Raw genomic sequence first — 9,850 nt, forward strand, 5'->3', positions numbered from 1 at the left:
TTAACACTGCGCGCTTGTGTATGTACGGTGTGTATGGCGATTGCTATTAATGGCATGGGTGGGTAGGGTAGAGCAGTGTTGAGGGGGGTTGTGCTTAAACAGGAAGCATGCTTTGAGTACAGTGGCAGTAGGCACCAAAAAGGCAGATGGACTGATTAGACATAAATTCTACCTTTTCCATCAGTTTTAACTGGAAAGAATAACAAATGATCACTGCAAATGAAAAGTGACCCATGTAGTTTAAATTTATGATCTTAGTGAGTGTTCAGTTCCTTCCTATTAGTTGCATTTCTTCAAAAGTACGTTTTCTTGTTTGTTTGGTTTTTTTTTAAGGATGTGGTGAAAGGCTAATTGCTGATAACTGGACACACTAGGACTGAAGAACACCGGTGGAGTCCTTCAGATGCTTTAAATTTCTTGGTGGCCAAATTCAACAGACACCTCTTTCAGTCTCTCAATATTTCCTTTCTAATGATGAACACAGAAGAGAGGTTTTGCCTTCTAAAAAAGACAGCAAAAAACTCTGCTAATTAACCACATCCTGATCTACTGCAGAGTTGCAGAGCACACTGCACACTTTTGTGCTTCAAAAACATCTCAAAAAATCCACATTTTCGTTCTAATCGTCATCCTTTGGTTTAAATAGCCCTAACTATTACTACTTTAGTTTGATCAAAATGAAGAATCCAGCTTCATCCAGAGTTAAAGTATGGAAGATTTGTTCAAATTTTGAATTGCCATTCCCAGTTGGATAGCCCCGAAGGATCTCATTTAAAACTAGAGGACTGTTTCATATTAGTGTTTTTATTTATTTTTTTTTTTCTGAACAGACTTGGTGTTTAGAAAAAAAAACAGTTTGACTTCACGCTATTAGGATACATGAATAAAACATTTGAGACCAGAAAAGCAAACTTATCAGCTGAGTGCTGAGGCATACACAGATTTGATCCCTACCAACATGAAAAGGAGCTTAGATGGAAACCTTGAGTCTAACTACCTTGCTCTTTCAGTTGTACACACATAGTACCCAAGAAATTAATTCCTTTTATGCCTTAATTTGGCTCTACAGCATAAACTCTACACCTTTGTGTAGATATATGAATATGCAAACTAGGCACTGCCACTTTTGTGTATCCAGACTTCTCTCTCTTTGTGTATCTGTGAGCTATACTCACAAATGGTCTTGCTCAGTGGTTTATACTGTATGGTGTGGCACAGAGGTGATCAGCTTGTAGCCCTGCTGAGGTTATTGAAGCCCAGCTTGCTTTGACAGCATCCTTCAGCTCATCATTCCTTTCCTTTCCTTTCCTTTCCTTTCCTTTCCTTTCCTTTCCTTTCCTTTCCTTTCCTTTCCTTTCCTTTCCAACACCAGCTTCAATCAACTGCTTGTGAAGCTCTCCCAAGTTCTTGAATCAACTTTCCTTCATAATCCTCTCAAAGCTGTAGTCATGCCGTTGCATGTGCATCTTTTCCTACTTTTTCCCCCCAACTTTCCATTAATATGCTTTATTATAGCACTCTGTGAGAAGCCAGCTTTTTCAGGAATGAACCTCTGTGGCTTACTCTCCTTATGGAGGGTGTTGGTGATCATCATCTGGACAGCTGTCAAGTCAGCAGTCTTCTCCACTGTGGTTGTGTGTACGGAACTAGACCAAATGGGACTGTCTGAACAATAATTTACTCAAATGCGAAAATTCTAATAATCTGATATATTAGATTCCTTATTTCATGAGCTCTAAACCATAATCACCAAAATTTAAACAAAAAAGGCTTAAAATGTTTACATTTGTGTTTAATGAATATAGAATATATTATTATGTTATATATAATGTTTGGTAACAGTTGACGCCAAACTGCCATCTATGACAGGTTAGTCATCCTCTGGCAGGATCAGGATGAAACCCTGGCTGTCTGAACATGTGTTTTAAGAGACTGGTCTGTTCTCAGCCTTGGCACTGAGAATTCTTGCATATAAAAAACATCATGTGAATGTGAATGAGTAAAAAAAAAAAAAAAATCTAATGTTACAGGATCCATATCTTAAAACACAAATGAGGAAACTTGTTGTGAACTGCTACTACTGATAACTCCATTTCGTAGTTGAATTTTTGCTGGTCAAACTATCAGCTGCTGATATCTGAAATGTCATTATGAATATGCTGAATTGTGGTGCTGTGGATAAAGTAGATACAAAACATTGAATAAGAGCTTAAATGTGATAGCAATTTGTAGTGTGGTATCATATTTTTTTTTAGATACACCACGATTATTTATATGAACTGCAGCTGAAGTGTCTTTCTATAGTTGTGTTAGCTGAAAACAGGCTCAACACTTCAAATAAATTAAGCTTTGTTTTTCATGGTCCTTGGCTGGTGGCCCAGTGTTTTAGGTTCTTGTTGTATAGTTCTGTTTTATTATGGTTTCTGTGTTTCTGTCTCCCTGTGCTTACAGTATGTGTTGTCCCTAGGTGTTTAGTCTCTGTGTACAATGTTAGGTTTCTTCCTGTTTTATTTTTGTAGGTTCTTGGTCTGTGTGCTTTGGGTTTAGTTTGTTTTCTGTATTTCTCTCCCAGCTGTTTCCCATTTGTCCATTACCTCCTGTGTGTATATAAGTCTTGTGTTTTCTATGCCTGTTGTCACATCATTGGTTGTTTGCTGCTGTCTTGTTCGTCCGTTCAGTAAGCCCAGTTAGTTTCGCGTCTCTCCCCCGTTAGGCGTACGCCGTGGAGAGCTCCTGTATTTCTGTGTGTTGTGTAAATAAAGCGTTTGAGTGACTTACATGGAGTTCTGCATTTTGGGGTCCTCCTTCCTGCCTCCACAGCGGCAAGCCGTAACATTGTTTCATTCTTTCTTCTTTGTATGCCTTCGTAACAGGCCCCTAGTGGGTGGGCTGCCGACAGATTATCTGATCCTGGAAAAAACAGGAAAATGATGAGATGGACAACAGCAGTGGATAAGTGGAGTGGTACTAGAGGTGTTATCTTAACAGAGGTTTTAATAGAAAGAAGATCCTTCAGTATGACACCTGCTAGCAATGTTGTAAACCATTGAGATACCCTGGTGACATTTGTTTCTTTAGCCCACGTGGGACAAGAGTTGGCAGAGCCTCAACAGGTGATTGGTTGGAGTTCAAGTTTCATAGGTTGAGACTTTATGTAAATTAGGAGGGGTCAAATGCAAGTGGGCAGTTATCATGGTTAAGATATAAACATTTGCCACTCTTGGTCTCACACTTACATTTGTTTGCTTTTCTCTTTCCTGTCCTCTCTTTTTTCTTTTTCTGTTTCTGCATCTTTCTGTCTCTGTGGTTTTTTTTCTTTTTTTTTTGGGAACTCTGGATTTAATTGGGTTTGAATTTTTGGCCACAAGGATCATGGGGACCCCTAAAAAATATCACCAACACAACAGTGGAATGGGGCTGGAAAGATGGTTCACCCAACATACCCAGCATTGGTTTGGCATATCCTACTAAAAATAAGTCAGGAAAGTCAGCAGCTGAGTGCATCTTTAGTGACTTCATCCAGCGTTTCAGGTATCCTGGCAGGCTGCATCATGACCAGAGTCGTGAATTTGAAAATGAGCTCTTCGGGAGAAAGCTGGGATTGGACACTCGAGGACCACACTGTATCATCCCCAATGCAGTCCTACTGAGAGATTTAATTGAACCCTCTTGCAAATGCTTAGGACACTTGGTGACAAAGAAAATGAATGCTGGAAAGATCACCTCCAGCAAACAGTGCACACTTACAACTGTACGCGGCATGAGTCCACAGGGTACTCTATTTTTTTGTTGTATGGGCATCACCCCATCTTCCAATAGACTTGTTGTTTGGCCTAATTGGGGAGAAAAGACTTTGTCTCACAAAAATGGGCAGAAAAGATTGCTTGTTAGAACAGCAGATGGTCCAGTGCAAAAGGCAGATCCTATTACAACAACAACAAAAAAAAAACTGAGGGGTGTTGTCTTGCATCCTGGGGACAGGGTCCTCTTTAGAAATTTCTAATGAGGACCGAGTCAAAAACAAGAGGAGTCACAGGAAATATTAGAAAAACAGGGTTTTTTATTTTAACCCAAAAAATCTAAATTACAAAATGCTGAGCTCATAAAAGCGGTCAAAGAAACAAAACTAAACTCAGCCCCCCCCCCCCCCCAAAAAAAATAAAAAATAAAAATGTGCACAACCCAAACATAACTGACCCACCTAAGAAATGACACACAGGGGTATATATGCTGGCTGATCAGACCATTAACACACAATAGGGGTAACTAAACAGAATACACCAATTACGCCAAACACCACAATACAGCTAAGTTTGTTAATAAACTAAACACAAAAAAACAAAAAGCAAAATCTTAAAGCTCCCAAATACAAATTATTCACTTAAATGGAAAGCTTTATTTAGCTAAAGAAACTCTAAGTCCCTCCCTACTACAGGAACTGGTGGTGCAGTCCAATTTGTCCATTGTGTTCAGGTGTGGTCAGCCCTGGCCAACATCTTTTGTCAGGCAACTCCAAGGATCACAGCAGGTAAGTACCGGTAAAGAAACAAAAACTAATTATGAGCTTTGCAAAAATGAACCATAGGTTGAGAAAAATACAAGTGAACTAAATGTGCGCGCTTACAAATAGAGCAAATGCATTTAAACCAACCAATTTATAGACTAGAATAGATGGGCGTCTGCAGCCGCTGCCGTTTTCACTGGCGTCGCCACTACAATCAGTCCCCGGAAAAAGGAAACAAACACATCATGGGGTAGTTAGGTTAAAAAAAAAAAAAGAAAGAAAGAAAAGAAAAAAAAAATAGAATAATATTTTAAACTAAAATAATGATATTTGTATGAACAGTGCATAAGGAAGTTACCGACTTTGCTGTTGTGTGGCCATAGGTTTGGCCATCACAGGGAGATAAATAGAAGATGCGAGTGCTCCACCGTAACTTGTTGCTACTTGTGAAAGGCCTTCCAGTTGTGACTCCACCAAACATCCCTGGACCTACACCAAGGGGATGAACAAAACCAAACAATCAGTCACGCAACAGAGACATGAGGAGACGGTCTGAAACAAGTGACTAAGACTCTGAAGGGAGTAGTGAATGATTTTGGTTGAGGATTCCTCTAAAAGAGAGAGCGTTCATTGTCAGAGTTCTGTCATTTTTATGTCACCTGTATAGCAGTGTGCATATGTTTGTTTTTTAATTGTAGATTGTGTGTCAGATTGTGCCAGTTTTGTTAGCAATTCTAACAAAACTGGCACAAATGCTGACAAAGATTGCTATAGCTGCTAACATAGTTGCACGTATATGCAGTGCCATTTCACCAAGTCAAAACTCTAATTCAAGATATTTATAATCACATTTTGAAAAGGCTGATTTTAAGTTTGCATTTATGCTCACCTGCCACTTCATTTGACACACCTTGCTGGTACCTGGTTGAACCCCCTTTTGCCTTCAGAACTGCTTAAATTCTTTGTGGTGTGGATTCAAGAAGGTGCTGGAAACATTCCTCACAGTTGCTGCAGATTTGCTGGCTGCATGTCCATGATGCTAATCTCTCATTCCACCACACCGCGAAGGTGCTCTATTGGATTGAAATCTGGTAACTGTGGAGGCCCTCTAAGTACAAAGAAGTCATTGTCATGGTCCAAAAAAAAAACAGTTTGAGCTGATTTGAGTTTTGTGACATGGTGCATTATACAGTACTGATGAAAATGGCCATCAGAAAAATGGACAGACTTTGGTCATGGTAAGCAACAACACTTGGACAGGCTGTGGTGCTTCAGTGATGCTCAGTACTCAGCAATAAGGGGCTCAAAGAGCGCCCCTACACTTTGACTCAACCACCAGCCTCAACCCATTGATACAAGGCAAAATGGATCAATGCTTTCATGTTTATGCCAAATTCTGATCCCACCATTGAAGTTGCTGCAAAAATTGAGTCTTATCAGACCAGGCAACAATTTTCCAATCTTCTGTTGTCCAATTTGGGTGATCCTCTGCAAACTAGAGTCTCAGTTTCCTGTTCATAGCTGATGGGAGTGGCACCTGGTGTGGTCTTCTGCTGCTGTAGCCCATCTGCTTCAACCTTTGACATGTTGTGCATACCTTATTTGTAATGAGTGATTATTTGAGTTACTGTTGCCTTCCTATCAGCTTCAAGCAGGCTGGCCATTCTTCTCTGACCTCTGAAGCCAACAAGGCATTTTCACCCAGAGAGCTGCTGCTCACTGGATATTTTCTCTTTTTTAGGCCATTCTCTGTAAACTCTAGCGATGGCCGTGTGCGAAAATCCCAGCAGATCAGCCCACCTGGCACCAACAACCATGCCACGCTCAAAGTCACTTAAATCACCTTTCTTTCATTCTGATGCTTAGTTTGAGCTTCTGTCATCTTGACTGTGTATACAAGCCTAAATGTACTGAGTTGCTGCCATGTGATTGGCTGGTTAAATATTTGCATTAACAAGCAGTTGAACAGGTATACCTAATAAAGTGACCGTGTGGTTATATTTAGGTTGTAGGTTATATTTAAGATTACAGTCCACAACCATCATGCTAATGACATCAGTTTTATGTGTAATCCTTTGAATGGCATCAGAGTACAGAGCATGCCAAAACATATATCTGTAGGTAGGTACTGGGAAACAAGATGTCATTTATTAAAAAATGGATACAATTTGATAATTTATCTTTTATAAAGTTTTCTTCTCTCTATTGGGTAATTTTGTTATTAAGTCCTGAGAAATAATAGGCTATGTCACGTGGAGAGAATTTAGGATTATTTTTCTATAGATTATACTGTACACTTCCTGTTATATTAGAATAGGAAACCTGTTATAGTGTGAGGGGTTTCGTGGTAATTTTTAGAGTTTTGAATCCTTAGTCAAGTGAGGTTTAGATTTTTAGTTTCATGATATGTTTATTCTAGTGAGGAGTTTGTTTTGTGATGCTTTCGAGTGTCTGTCCGAACTTGCCAGTGCTCCTCATGCATCATGTTTTAGTGTGAGCTTCTTGTCTCCGTGTTTGGCTGTTTATCTTTTGGGCTGTTCCTGTTGTGACTTGCTTTGAATTTTACTTCACCCTGTGGTTGTCTTGATTATCAGCATCTGTGTCCCAATTTCCCCAACTGTCTCCACTTCCCTATGTCCTCCAGTAGATTTTATACTTTTGACCCCGTGTTCAACCTGAAGACAACAAACTTCTGCTTTTGTTCAGCTTTTTCATAATCTTACATCATCTTAATGTGACCAGTTACAGGCACTGTCCTCACTGTTGCAAAGACTTCACTGTACAATTGTAAAGGAAACATTTCACTCTGTAATAGATGAGGAAAAAAAAAAAAAACTCAATATGAACGACAGGAATTTGATTTTCATGAGCTATATTTCTTGTACTCTGTGGTGGTGTTTGACCAGTAGTGCTAAAATATGTTAGGACTTATATATACTTAGACCAGAGTAAAGTATAGAGCCGAGACAGTGTTACAGGAGTCAGTTTCAAGTTGTTGCTACTTTTACCATATTTACAATCATCATATTGCTATGGTACTGGTTTCATTGTTATTCCTGACACTGATAGAGAAGCATGCATGACCTTGTGGGTCCTTTGCTGATAGGCATCTGGCACGTAATGAACAATCAAAGGCAGCGGGTGGCAGCGGGGAGAAAGTGTGTCTCAGTTTTAACAGTCATGTTATTGCATCATCTTGGTGATTGTGGTTCTAGCATCCATGGGTTCAAAAGCTGTCAGTTAAATTCCTGCAGATAATGTGCTTTGAAAGTCTTTTGGGAATACTATGAAGAAAGAAAGGGAATGATTTGGATGGTGCTGTGGTGGAACAAGTGGAACGCTGGGGGAAAAAAACAAGACAACAACTTGCAACAAAGGAGAAGTAAGATAGCCGGCCGGAGGTTTTATGAGGCCTTAAACAGAATTTGATTCGGGGCCCCGTTCCCAGCTAACCCCATCACCCATCAATATTAACTATATATTGTCCAGGCTTGATCATTTGTGCTTTATGCATCTAACGTTAACCATTATTGTGGCTTACTAGACTGCTGGAAAGAAATTAAATAAGACAGCAACCATGCATTTTTTTAGTTGACACTGTTGAAGCATGCAAAAGGGAACATTTGAACTTTGTTCAAACCTGAAGATGAAAAATCCTTATGTACCTACTAATTTTTTTAATGCATGCTGCAAAGCAATGATAGATATTAACTTTCTGAAAGAAATGACCAGTGCAGCCAACATGAAGATGAAGAAAGAAATATGGACACTTGCACGTCTTCCATTTAAAGACATAGCTAACTTTATTAACAAACAAGCAAAAACACAAGCCATTTTTGGAGGTATCAAAGACAAGCCATTACTCAAATATGTTGCCATAATGCATGCAGAGGGGGGGAAAAAAGGGAGAAGCAAGTAAACAAGCATTGCAAGAACAACAATTAACCTCAGTTGAAGGTCCAGTGAAGGACAATAAACGAAGCATACACAGGAGGCCCTCATATAGCGCAATGAAAAACTTATGCATGTTTGGCAAAAGATTAAAATGCATAGGCTCCTGCAAAAAGGTGCAAAGAAAGCTCCACTAAGACTTTTAAATTGCAAAGAAATGTGGTTCAGCTGTTTAAAGCATATACATATAAGCAAAAGCTGCAAAGAGAACCTGTCTTTTCAGGTTTGTTGTTTAATGCATCCCACACCTTGTCAAAACATGAGATTATAGCACTGAACAGGACGCGATGACAGCAGTAGCTATGTGGAGTCACTGTGAAGTGATGAAGAGTGTATATTCTTTATTCTTCCTGCTAAAGGCAAGGACCCAGGAAGAATGCTTTTGTAGAGTGCTATTAACCAGCTTAAAAGTCAGTGGAAGGAAAATATGCATCTTATTGGGAACCATGTGGAACAAAAGGCCTGTTGATACTTACTGTATGAGAAGGTTTGAAAGTAATCTGTCTTTATTTGAGTTTCTAAACGCATTCACTAGGAAGACACTCTCTTTAAACAAGGAGGTCTTTCCACTGCAAGAGGCTTTAAAACAGTGACCTCACCTTGAAGTACTGTGCATCTCAGAAATAATTACTGACATTGGACCGCATGGGAAGTTGTAAACAATGTAAATGATGGACCCTTTGCCACTAGAACAAAGGCCATTAAAAGCCTTTGTTCTAGTGGCACTAATCTTCAAAACTACTACTATTACTTCTTCACCTAAATATACCACTTTCACTCTAAAGAAAATCACAGAAGAGAAAGCAGTTGTACTGTGTTGGGATCTACTGTAAGAGTAATTTGTGCAAAATGGATCCGCAACAGCTGCACAGTCCTTACTACAATAGGGTGTTAGCTAGGGACGTAAAGAACCTGGATTTGGAGCATGCCAAACTCCAGATGGAGAGAGCCCCGGGCGCCCAACGGTGTGTAAAGTCCAGCACCTTTAATTTTAAGATCATGATCAAAGTTTATCCTTTTTGCTGTCAGTTTTTAGTTCAATCTACAACTCCTTGGGAATTCTTGCACCCAGTGGTGTTGCCAGCAAAGAAAATCCAGCAGAATTTGAGTCATATGGAAATGGGCCTGTATTGTGACTTACCACAAGCAGTTAAGCAGTGGTGGGTGGACTGGCTGAGACAAGTTTGTAAAGCATACACATGTGCAGTTGCAGCACTTTGCCAATGCAAATCAGCTACTTGCTGCTGTGAAATAAAAGAAACCGAGTATATCGTACCTTTGTGAATGCAGCCATGAATAAATTCAGAAATGCAGTCAAAAGAAGAGCCATCAGAGTGGAGGATCTTTCACCAGCAAATGCCTCTGAGAAGTCATCTCTCAGCAAAGATAACAGAG

Source organism: Archocentrus centrarchus, chromosome 4 (genome assembly GCF_007364275.1).
Source record: "Archocentrus centrarchus isolate MPI-CPG fArcCen1 chromosome 4, fArcCen1, whole genome shotgun sequence".
Classification (NCBI taxonomy): Eukaryota; Metazoa; Chordata; class Actinopteri; order Cichliformes; family Cichlidae; genus Archocentrus; species Archocentrus centrarchus.